Raw genomic sequence first — 12,498 nt, 5'->3', positions numbered from 1 at the left:
ATGATAACAGTAGCACAGCTGTCTGTACTCTCAGCTTTAACAGTAGCTTGTAGAAAGGCTTCAGAGAGTGCTTAAGGTAATTTTACACTGGACCTCAAGAATGGACCACCCAAAGTCTCCCATTGGAGGCCTGTTGGACTCCCACCTAAATGTGGGATTAAGAACCTTTTCCTCATTAATGAATGTAAGTTTCCTTAAACAAGCAGACAAAAAAGTAATATAGGAAATGAAAATCTGTAGTAATATAGTAGCTGACAAGTAAATGTACATCCTTTGGTTTTAAAAGATGATTTTGTAAAAAGGAAAAAAATATATTGCTTGGAGACATTTATTTTTCTCTTGAACTGTACTGTTAACATTTAACATGTAATTGATTTGGAGGTATAGTAATAGAGCATTCTCTGAAATACTTTTCTTAGAATTGCCCTCGCAGTAGATGACTTTAATAAAGTAACTAAAGGTGAGGTAAAATATCTAGTGAAATTCAACCAAAATATGTTCTGGCATTTACAAACATTCTTCTGTTGGATTCAATTAAATTGCTAGCATAATACTGACAAGTGTTCTGTCTAGAAAATCATCCTTCTCCGTAAGAGGAAGCCTTTATTTAGTTCTAATTGATACTAAGCAACACAGAGAATTTGGTAGAGTACACATTCTTATTTCATGTTTTTGACCACAGGTACAGGAGTATTATCTAAAAATGAAGGAACTCCCACGGAAAAGTTCTATATAAACGTCTGCACTGTGGTTCTTTAAAAGTTCTGATGCTTAAAAGTGGTGATGCTTTGCCAGCAACTGTTTGTGAAAATAAGGTATGCTGGAAAGACAGTCAGCAATAGCTCTCTCTTCCTTCACATTTCGTTTTCCTCCCTGCAGTGAGTCAGGTAAATGCAACCTTGACAAATTCCCAGGTGTCCTTACAGCACTGCTTGCCAGTGCTGCTGGCCCAACCAGAAATTGAGCATTGCAAAATGTCTGCTATGTGCATCTGGAAATTGTATAGACTGTATCTCCACTGCTGAGTGTGTACCCTCTGATAAGGCACTGTAGTCCTTTTGTTAACAGTTGTACTATAGAAATACAGATGCCTTTATGCATGGAGGAAGGCAGTGATAAACAACAGATGTAGCACTTGTTTCTGATATATAATCAAGATGGTCTGTTATGATAATTGCCACAGATTCTCTCCCAAAATATTTCACATTCAGTCCCCACCATAAAAGATTCTGAAGTGCTGACTGGTTAAAACTTCATTAGTAACATTCCATGAATGTATGAAAACCAAGACTAGCTATGTTTCCCTACAGTGCCATTCTGACAAGCAGAAATTACAACTTCTAGGTCTTTTACCTGCCATAAAGCATAGAATTTGCTATATTACAAAGGGAGAAATGCATGAATTACCACTCAGCCTGTACATACTCTAACAGCACAATTTCCTCCTTACTGACACACACGATGCATGGCAAAATCCCATTCTTTCTCCATTCCTTTGCTCAATTACCATGAAAGAGATATTCCTTTCCATTGCTTGAAAATATTCCTATTAATAAAAATAATAGATGAGACTGTAATTAACAAGACTGCAAGAAAGGAGAGAAAAAATAGGAATTAATTAATGAGATATACAGACACTGTGGATTAGAACTGCTCAATCTGGCCAACTAGAACAATAGCAGACAGAAAATGTCTGCTTTCTTCTGCTTTCATTAAAAACATTTTTAATTAAGACACCAGCTGAATGGAGGGAAAGGCTTCTCTTTTATTCTTTCCCCAGTAACCTGCAATTTTATGCTTTTCTTCTCCCTACTCAGGACAATGCTGAAATGTTTGCCAAGAAATACAATTGGAAGTGATGGGATGAAGCACTCCAAATTCCCTGTTTTGACATTTCAATATGTTTCAGTGTGACGTCCAACCCCCAGCTCTGCTGTCCCTATGTCCCCATGTGCAGCTGATCTTGCCAGTGTGCCAAGCACAGCATCATGCCAGCTGAGCTCTCCTTTCATTTGGAAAGAGACGTGCTGGGACAGCAACCAATTTAAAATGCCTCTTTCTGACTACAAAAGATAATGAAGGATAAAGAAAGAAGCAGGGTGTGCCTAAAAACACCTTGAAAAGTGACACCTGAGCTGCTACCAATGTACGTATGTACTGTGAAATGACAGCGCAAATGACTTACTTCACAGGTCTTCTGTGGATAAAGAAACATGGAAAGAAAAAGTCAAATGAGTTCTTCAGCTATGCAGACATGGTTTTATGATTTTTGGTTATTGGCATTCCACATCATAACATCATGTAGTGCACTGGGATTTAGAGAGTTAATGCTCCAGTTTCACGGATCATAGATAGTTCCAGGTACCTGCTTCTCAGAAAAGGAGAACTACATGCTACATACCCAGAGGACTTTGCAGTATTTGTATTTCCATTTTCCATTCAGAGGGAAAAGATAAAAAGCTGTTTGCAGATTACTTTATCCCTTTTTGATTGTCTGGCTCATCTCTGTTGCGGGTGCCGTCTCACCTCAGCATTAGAGAAAGGCTTCAGCTTTCAGACTCTCTCTCTCAATTTATTTGACTTATTAACTTCAATTCTAATTATATTGTATTATATTGCATTATAGTGTGTTATCTTGCATTTTGATATCTTATTTAATAAATTAGTTTGTTTCTCCTCAGATCATTGCTGCTCTTTTGTTTTCAGGCCCATCTGCCTACCCTTTTCCCCTTTTTCCCTTTTGCTGGGGAGTGGGTCTGTGGGTTTCCTCGCCTCACTAGTCACCACAAACCATTGACAGCAGAATGAAAATGAAAAAACATTTCCCATACTTTATCACCTGGTTTTAATCATAGAATCATGAAGGTTGGAAAAGACCAGTAAGACCCGCAAGTCCAACCCCAGCCTACTGCCACCATGCCCACTGACCATGTTCCTCAGTGCCACATCTCCGTGTTTCTGGAACACATCCAGAGATGGGGACTCCACCACCTCCCTGGGCAGCCTGTGCCAGTGCCTCACCACTCTCTGCAAAGAGATTTTTCCTGCTATCCAACCTGAATATCTGAGTGCTCAATAAGAGTAAATATCAGACTAGAAAACCAGGGCATTCATTTTACATTGCAGAGCTGGATTTTTTTTTTTTTTTATTTTAATTTTTTGCTTTTTAATTGTCTCTTCTACGTTCTACCTTTCTGTATTATGCTCACCAAGACTTTTGTTCATCAGATTTGCAGCCTACTTTCTACTTTGCTGGCTGGTTGTCTTCCCTTGAGAGCACTAAGATTTGCCTACAACGTAAATACTTTCAATCCCTTTTTAAAAGCCCATTTTTGAAATTTTATGCTCTCATCACTTGGCCTATGGTTGACTGTATGTATCAAAGTTATTACACTACTTACACACTGCTATCTGAAGCGTGGAAGGATTGGTGGGTGGCTGTGTGCACACAACTTTTAATAATTGTATTTATGAATTAAAGACAAATGGCTAAGTATGCAAGATATATTTATTACCTTACTCGTGTGTATCTACACGTTTGAAAGTTCCTTCCTCTATCTATTCCTTCTAGTTTTGTGGAATACGGTAAATAGAAGACGTAATGCACAAAACCTCTCTATTTAGCATCACAAATTAATCTGCCCTTACAGGCATATAATTATAGGAGCAGGATATCTTTCATGCTGCTTCTGCCGTGTTCCAAGCGAATGAATTGATTTATGAACTTGAAAGAAAATGTTAAGAACCACGTATTCTGAAAAGGCTGTTGAACTGCCACAGACGCTGCTATTAACTGCGATGAGAAGAGCAATATGCATCATTGAAATGGTATAGAATTTCTTGCTAGCACGCTGGAATGACTAGAGCTATTTCAACTGACAAAATAAAATACTTTTTCCCAAAAGTCTGTGCAAATCAATTTCCTTGCTTTGAGTTCCGAAAATAAAAGATAAAGCAATGAACTCAAAGCTGTTACTGTAAGGTGCCATTACAGTTCAGCTGGCAAAACCAAAACAGGACCACTGAGCCAACACCTTCTCTCCTGATTGTGCTTCATTTAGCAATTAAAATTTGCATCTGTGAAAGGTAGCCAAGCCCAACGAAACAAAAAGATTCTTAGACATTTTGCTTATTTTTCTTTACAAACTTCTTTTGAGTTAGTGAATTCTTTTTCCTCACAGAATAATTTTTTCCATGAAAATGATCATTTCATTCTTAAGTGTGTTCGTTTTCTCATTAAAAACGGTTTCTGAAAGAGGGAGGAGGAAATGAGGAAAGGCAAGAAACAGCTGTATTAATCACAGAACAGTTTTAAAGAGCAATGACTGCATTATTTTCAACAAATCCATTCAGGAGCAATAAGAAATGAGATTTCTCATGCTATGCATGAAACAAATCCAGTATCATCCTTCTTTTTGACAATTCAGATTCGTTAGGAGAGGGGAAGGGTGGAAAGGTGTAAGAAAGAACCTAGAGACAGCTGCTGGATGCTAATATAGAGCAATATCCAAAGGAGGAACAAGTTAATTCAGCAGGCTTTATAATATAGGGTTGTCATCTGTGCAACAAGGACTAGCAATAAAAAATTCATTACTGACACAATACGTTTTACTCCATCAAAGAGAGTTCTGTGATATTAAGGTTATTATCCCCTGAGAACAAGATTTAACTGGCACCTCTAAATTTAGCTGAATATTGGGATGCATGGGAATTCTTACAGATGCCAACCATCTCATCTGCACTGGAGAAGGTAAAAGCAATTTAATTTCATTACTCGCAGCATGCTTTTACCTGTAACATCTGTGGAGCAATGACACTAGATGCTTTAAAGTGTTAGATTTCACTCAACTACCAGAAATATATGATGACTTCTCTCTGTGTGTGGATTACCTAGGAAATTGGTTGGCTTATCAGCAGCCTGTGCACATATATCTGAGCCCGTTCCCTTCGTAGAAGTAGGTAATATGTGTCTTATTATTAGCAATCACAAATGCTATCAACCCTGTAAAGCCATTATTTAGCTTACCTTTCTTTACTGATTAAGAAGCATTTTTAATTAAAACTGCTTGAATACTGGTCTTGTTACATAGTTATATAATGGAATTAAGACGAAAAAGTCAATTCAGGCTTTTTTCAGTGAGTATTAATTAGTTCTATTAATCTTCATTACTTAACACATTCTATTTTGAAAACGATAGTTAAATTAATACAGACCTAAACCAAAGAACCTCAGGTTTATTTGGTTTTGAAGTAAAGAACCTAAGTTAAAAACTGCCTCATCTATCCAGGGAGGATAGAAATCTGACAGGGCATAAATGAGCAGAGCAACTTGGCTAAGTGCCTTCTGACATAGATTAAGCAGGGGTGGAATTGTTTTCTTTGGAGTATCTGGTATAATGCCATCTTTTGGTTCTAGGAGAAAAGCAAAGCTGATAACACATCAGTGTTTATAGTTAATGCTGGGAATTGTTGCACAGAGCCAAGGCCATTGCAGCATCTCCATGAAGATGGAGGCCCAAGGAGCTGGGAGGGAGCAGAGTCAGGACAGCTGACTCAATTGGCCAAAGGGGTGTTCCAGACTATGTGATATACATGGCAGCAGATAGCTACAAGGAAACCCTCAATATGAACAGCACTTGATTCACTAGTCAATACGTGAAAGCAGAGTTTCCTGCACAAAATACAATGCTCTCATGTTGATGTCTGAGATTAGATGTATATAGATGCTAGTATTCCAATTAGCAAGAGTATAATTCCACCTGCCAAATTTAGGTTGAATTTGAGGTAGTTGAATTGTTGAAGTGTTCAGCTTTTCAGTCCTGATGTTTATATGAGTAAGACACACCAAAACATCCAGGAGTTCCAGTTCTGTGCCATGGATGATGAATCAAAAGAGAGAAATGAGCAAGGTCTCCAAGTAGGTACAGATCTGGTACAGATCTCCAAACTGAAAGCCATCTCTTCCTCTAGGATAAAAACAACTGTGATGTTAACTTTTCCTCTCTCTTTCTCCCTCTCTCTCTCTCTCTCTTTCTCTCTCTTTTTCTCTCTTTCTTTTTCTCTTTATTAATTTACTTATCTGTTTGTTTGTCTTTCCATGGTATGTGCATAATACCTGCACTTGTAATGCAGTTTGAAACTAAATTCATGTAGATCAGTTTTGCTCACATTTGCCAACGTAGAATGTTTTACTGTAATTATCATTTAGTAACTCACCAATTTAAATTAGAAGACATTTTTCAGCAAAATTATCCATCACATCATTTGATGCTGTTCAAAATATGACAATTTTGAGTTATATAAAGATTTGCATTCCTACAATCTACTCATCACACATTCCCTAGTGTTGTATCGCTGGTATTTTCTTTGCTAATGCTTTGACATCACTAAAACATAATATTTCACTATTTCAAAATTGCAGATCTGTAATTTTTCAATAAAACAGTGATTTTTAATCAAGAAACAAAGATATTTCAAGGTAAGAAATTTACAAACAAACATACAATCCTCAAAAGCAGAAATTCTAAGCTCCTATCCAATAGAATTCTAACATTCTAATAGAAGTATTTATACATTAACACTGATACTCATACTTCCCTTCATGTCATCAAAGAAATTTTTTTCCAATAAGCTTCTCAAAAAAATGATGCAATTAGGAAACAATTTGTCCCAAGTATTATAAAATAAATTTGAATTTGTTGTGTCCAATTTCACTCTGCAATCTTCCCTTGACACCAGTAAGTCTTGAGTTTGGGTTGGTTTTGATGAGTTTCTTTTGCTTGGCTAAGTTTTTGGATTATTTTTAATTTTTTAAATGCTTTTAGATTATATCCTCCCTCTAATTTTTTTTTAAAAATTAGCATATTGAAAGCCAATTGAGGCTTTGTTGAATTATGCATCAGTCCAAGAGTAAAACAATAGTACTGTTTAAGCAGCACATCTTCCCACATCACAGGGAAGATATACATAAATTCTCCTTCTGGTCTAGGCACAAAAGACTGTGTTAAACCCATTTTATTAACTTTGCCCAGGTTTACAATTCTGAAGCAGCCACTTATGCTCAACGTCATTTTAAAGGCATTCATAGAAAAGAGCAACATGGAAACTACTGCCTGCCATATCCAATTCTGTTTAACATCATCTTTTCTTACACAATGAGTGCCATCGTGGTATCTGCCCTGAAGTAAGCTTGCTGTGGTGCCCGGGCCGATGCTGGGGTTCATCACTAATAGTTACAGACATGGTCACTCAGCCAGGATGTCAGATGCTCATCCAGCAAGTTCTGTGCCAAATCAAGTGTCAGTGGTCAGTGACCAGAGGGATGTGAATCAATGCATGTGCAGAACTTGTCTTTTGTCAATGGGACGTGATGCCGAATTGTATCAGCACCTATCGCAGCAGCCTTTAATATGAATATCATCCCTGAAGCTGACAGCCCAGCTGACAAGTTGACAGCAGAAAAGATGAAGAGAAGGAGGGAAGGAAGTGAGAGGCCATTATCTGATACATATGAAATGAAATTTGTCTGAATGTGACAATGCTTTACATTACAGGTCAATATTTGAAGAAGATGGACGATTAACCAAATATTTCTTGATATACCAAAATCTTATTTGCTTGTCATAGCATTAATCAAAATTGTTCTCATGAAATTGCAGCTATAAAGGCAGACATATGCTGAATATCCAGTTTTCTATGCATTTGCTACATTTTATTGCTATTTTTGTTTTGTATTTTTAGTCACTCATTGCCTCAGTGTTGAGCACAGCAGCGCAGCGTGCCTGCCATGTGTGCATATGCACCTACATGCATCATTATATCTAGGAGCCTGCTCATCTCTTTGCAACTGCAGCTGTAGACTGACAGGACTGTGAGAATGCCAACGGTGGATACGACACTGCTTCCAGCTTCCCCTCCTCTTTTTCCAAGAGAAGAAGGGATCTTGGCAAAGCTTCAGCTGTGGCAGCAGGAGAAGGCAAGGGAAGGGAGAGTGAGCTGGCAGCTGCTGAGGAGGGCAGCTGGAAGCAGAGCCCATGAAGAGCATGGGGTGAGGTCTGCTGCTTTCAGAAGGCTGCACAGGATGGGCAGCAGAGCATACTCAGATTCTGTGTTAGATCCATATTGACAGAAAACTGACAGTCTGTTTCAGAAGGTCTTGTTTTTGACAATGTGTAACAAAATCTACATATTTGGTTGTATTCCTGGTACACCTCAAGCTCCTGTGCAAACTGGGCTGCTGTAAGGCATGCATATAGGAGATGCTGACACTCCTACTTATGTAGGTACCCAGATGCACAACATGAAATAAAACAGAAGGCATTACTTTTGGAGCAACCCTTATACATATCTGACAGTTATGGAAACGAATTGCCATTTCTGTTTACTTTCATTTAGCTCATTCTAGCTTAGTATACCATCTTCATCTCTTGTGTTAATTACAGTATACAGTATGTGAATCTACAATGTTCAACTATTAATCACTGTGTAATACAAAGGTATCATTCACTGAAGATAAATTTGAATGTAATCTAGAAAAATAAAATCCCTGTTACTTTTCTCTCTTTATACTTTTCTGTATAAAGAACTGTGGGGCATTTTCATCTCCCCATTGAAACAAGGTTGAAACATTGAAGGAAATCTCTGATATCTATTACCCTGGAAAATAATCCACCAAAAATTAAGCAAAATCTTTTTTAGTTAAAGAACATAAAGTCAGTGACTGTTATGGTGGTTTTGCTGGACTGGTAATTTACACATGTGATTTACTTCAGGCACATGAGTCGTTTCATGGTTTGATTTAAATAAAAATTATATAATTAATATATTACATAAACCACTTTCAAAAGAGTACAGTAGAATCACACTGAAGTGTTTCACTGACCTTTAATTTGTTATAATCTTGACTGACGGTACTATTAGGAATTATTTTGTAAGATCAAGTTAATAAACTCTGGGTGCGACTAATACTTATTTTAACTATTCACTCAAAAACACAATTAATTGGAGTAAAAGCTGACCATTTTTAATTGACATTCTAGTAAGTAATGTCTTGTATAATTCCTAATGAAGTACTTAGAAAAGTGAGGCTGCTTCCCCTGGAGTCACACGGCCTGGTGAAGACACAGAACGTGATGCATCTTTAGTTTTCCAAGCCTCGCTAAGAACCTCTTCCCATCTCCATCCAAGCAGATTCTTGTTTAAATAGAACAGCTGGTCTTTCAGAGTGCATTGTAACACGTACATCTGAAGTGGACCACCACTATAATTTCTGGCTTTCCACTACCTGTCATTACTGACAAGAATTACAGACTTCAGAAGTTACTGGATAACTGAAAAAAAATGCCCTTGCTATATAACATCCACTATGAAAGGTCAACACTGGACTTGATCTAATTTTTCAAGTGGGGAAAACTACGACTTACTTTCATGCTTCTTGATAACTAAGATTCTGTCATGAGATATGTATGCTCGGTCTAACAGAATGCTATGCCACATTTAACTGCAGAAAATGACCCATTATAAACACAAATAAGCTTAGACACTTGGAAAGTATTCTTAACAAGGAAATTAGCCAAACGTAACATTTCATTTTTGTATAAAGGCATTACCACAACTTTTATCTTTTGGGGTAAATTGAGCACTTCTTAGTTTCAAGTTTTATGATCAGGGATGAAATTTCACTCCAGACTTTTTTATTTACTTACATGTTCACTCATATGGATACATACACACGTAGATCTAACAAATATAAAAACATAATATGCATGTTCACATTTACAAACACATACTGATAGAAAGTGAGAGAAATTTAGAGATGAAGTCTACGCTGCAAAAGGAAAACTCAAACAGTAGTTTAAAATTGAATATTCTTAGGCTGGAAATTGCTTTTAGCCATTAGACACTGGAGTATGTAATAGAAAAGCCTCTTAAGTAATCTTTATGTGCAAAGAAAAGGATATGGTGTATGACCTAGTTGCCAGGCAACTGCACAGAACTGCAAAATGTTTTCCTAAGATGTGCTGCTCTGTGGTGTGATGTGTGATAGGGATGTAGACCCAGCCACTCAGTTCTCTGTGAAGCCGGTCATAAAAAGTGTTTTGGAGTATTCTAGGGAGACTAAGTACAACTGCAACTGAAATTTTATAAACTGGAGCTCCTTTACGACCACGTTCTTTGTAACCTCGAGTAGTCACACATCAGAAGAAATGCCAACATCTATTCACCTCCATCCCAGCACTGGGATGTCAAATTACTCACACTAATGGCTGGAATGAAAGAATGGTTACTGATCCACTGAGGGAAAATATGTACACCTTTTCTGGTAAAAAACATTGTCAGTACATGGAGGCATCCTTGTGAGGTCTTTTTTCCTTTTCATTTTTTTTTCAACATAATTCAAATGTTTTCTAAAATACATATATATGTAATCTGTAAATTGAACATAAGTTTCTTCTCAAACAAAAAAATACAAGTTTTTGAACAGAATTCTTTGAGTATAACCATGAAGAACAGACATCTCATTAGATGCATACTTCCCTCTTAGTGCAAAATTAGAATCCTCATAACAGCAGTATTTTTTAAGGCATGCCAAGAGAATACATGAAATATTCTCATGCCAAACACAGATAGAAGATGAATTTTTCCATTGTTATTTTTTCTTCATCCTGAATCATTATGTGGGTTGTTCTAAAAATCATCGGTGCGAAGATAAGCAAGGATTCCCTGTCGTCATCTCCAAGATGTCAAACCTAATCACGTGAAAAGTGAGCAGCAGCCTACGTCCTGTATGAACGTAGCCAAACAATGCTTGGGGACGACACAGTCAATTTCCAAAGCTTTAAGCATATGGATAAATTATCCCTACCAACACTGCTTTATTCAGTTCTGTCTCACCTGATCTTCACTGCTTAGAGAAAGGGACATACAGAACTGAAAGCATACATGCGTGCAAGTACAAAAAGCTAGATCGTTGCTGATTTGTAAGGCTTTTTTTCTTTTCATATTGTGGACATCAACATTGAGGTATCTCTTGAAACAGAATGCAGTGTGATGCTATATTAACAGTAGCTATATCGCTACAACCGCTGAATTCTTCAGGAAGAAGAAATGAATGCTACGTAGGACACCTTACCTCATTCCTCTAGGATGTGCTCTTGAAGATACATAACCTTTCTAAAGAAATGCTTGAAACAGTTTCAGTGGCCTTTTCAGTCCATACCCCAGATATTTTAATTTCCTGCACAAAAAAGATCTGATTTTGGTATATACAGAAACTAGGAACTGGCTGTAGCTATGATTAGATCACGACTCTGTTGTTCACTGGAAATTTTGAAATTGTCTTCAGACACAATTTGTTGTGGCTGTAACTGAACTAAATCAAATCTCTGCTACATGGCCCAGATTGCCTTAAACAAAACACTACTGAATTTGATAGATACCATTTGATGACAGTGGTCGGATTGACTGTGAAAACCCACAGCTCAGTTCTGAGGTCTTTGTACCTGGGATTTCACTTCTTTCAACACTTGACATGGATATTATTTTCTATGATATTTGACTTTGTTGAGTAGTATTATCACATCACGGAGTTCACACGTTTCTTTTCTTTTCAGAATTCTTGAGATTTCTCCCAGCAAAATACAAACAAACAAACAAACAAGCCCACACAACAAAACTTACCATTCTGCAGCATTCACTCCTGAGTAGGGAAGCACAAGCAAGATGCCGGAGTGGAATGAGCTTAATGTCAGGAAGGAACAGAGAGTAACTTGATGAAATTGCTGAGAGAGAGGTAAAACCAGAACAGACAATACCACTAAATGAAAAGGAAAATTGTGTGTTTGATTTTTAAACTGATTCAGAAGCGAAGAAAAGCAAAAGCAAAAGTAATTTAAGTAAATTACTTTCGGTCCAGTAACAGTTCTAACACACTGCTGTGAGTAATAGGAGGGAAGTGGGAGCTTACAAGTTACAGCTGCTTAAAATACTTCATGCAAAAGGAGAGCATAAAAGCAATGAATTGTTCCTAAGGCACTAGTTTTTGAAGATTTCCAATTCAATCTTATGAGGCACATACTGACAATGGCACATACTCCAAGGAGATATGCTCTCTTTCTTCTTCCCCCTTCCTTTCTGCTTTGAAACTCCATAGAGTGTGTGGCCCGTGAGAAATCAGAAGAACCCTAAGACTCACAGAGACAGCTTACCCAACACATCCAACATGCCACCTGCTGTGGTCCAAACGTCTTTCCATGATTTAAAATCTATTTATGTTGCTGAGGTGAGTGCAGCTACAAAGGATGGAACTAAAATCCAATGATGGGTACCCAGACTAAGTAATCTTAACGAGGTTCCACTTGCAAAAATGTTTGCTTGAATTCTAAAACAAGCAGCTCTTCCTTTCCCTGTTTTTGAACTGCGCATTTTTGCCAACAGCTCAGTGATCAAAATAGAACTAGCAGTGACAACAAGTTAGAAAAAATAGCAACCAAATGTGTT

This window comes from Tetrao urogallus (genome assembly GCF_951394365.1).
Source record: "Tetrao urogallus genome assembly, chromosome: 6".
Classification (NCBI taxonomy): domain Eukaryota; kingdom Metazoa; phylum Chordata; class Aves; order Galliformes; family Phasianidae; genus Tetrao; species Tetrao urogallus.
This window is presented reverse-complemented; position numbering follows the sequence as displayed.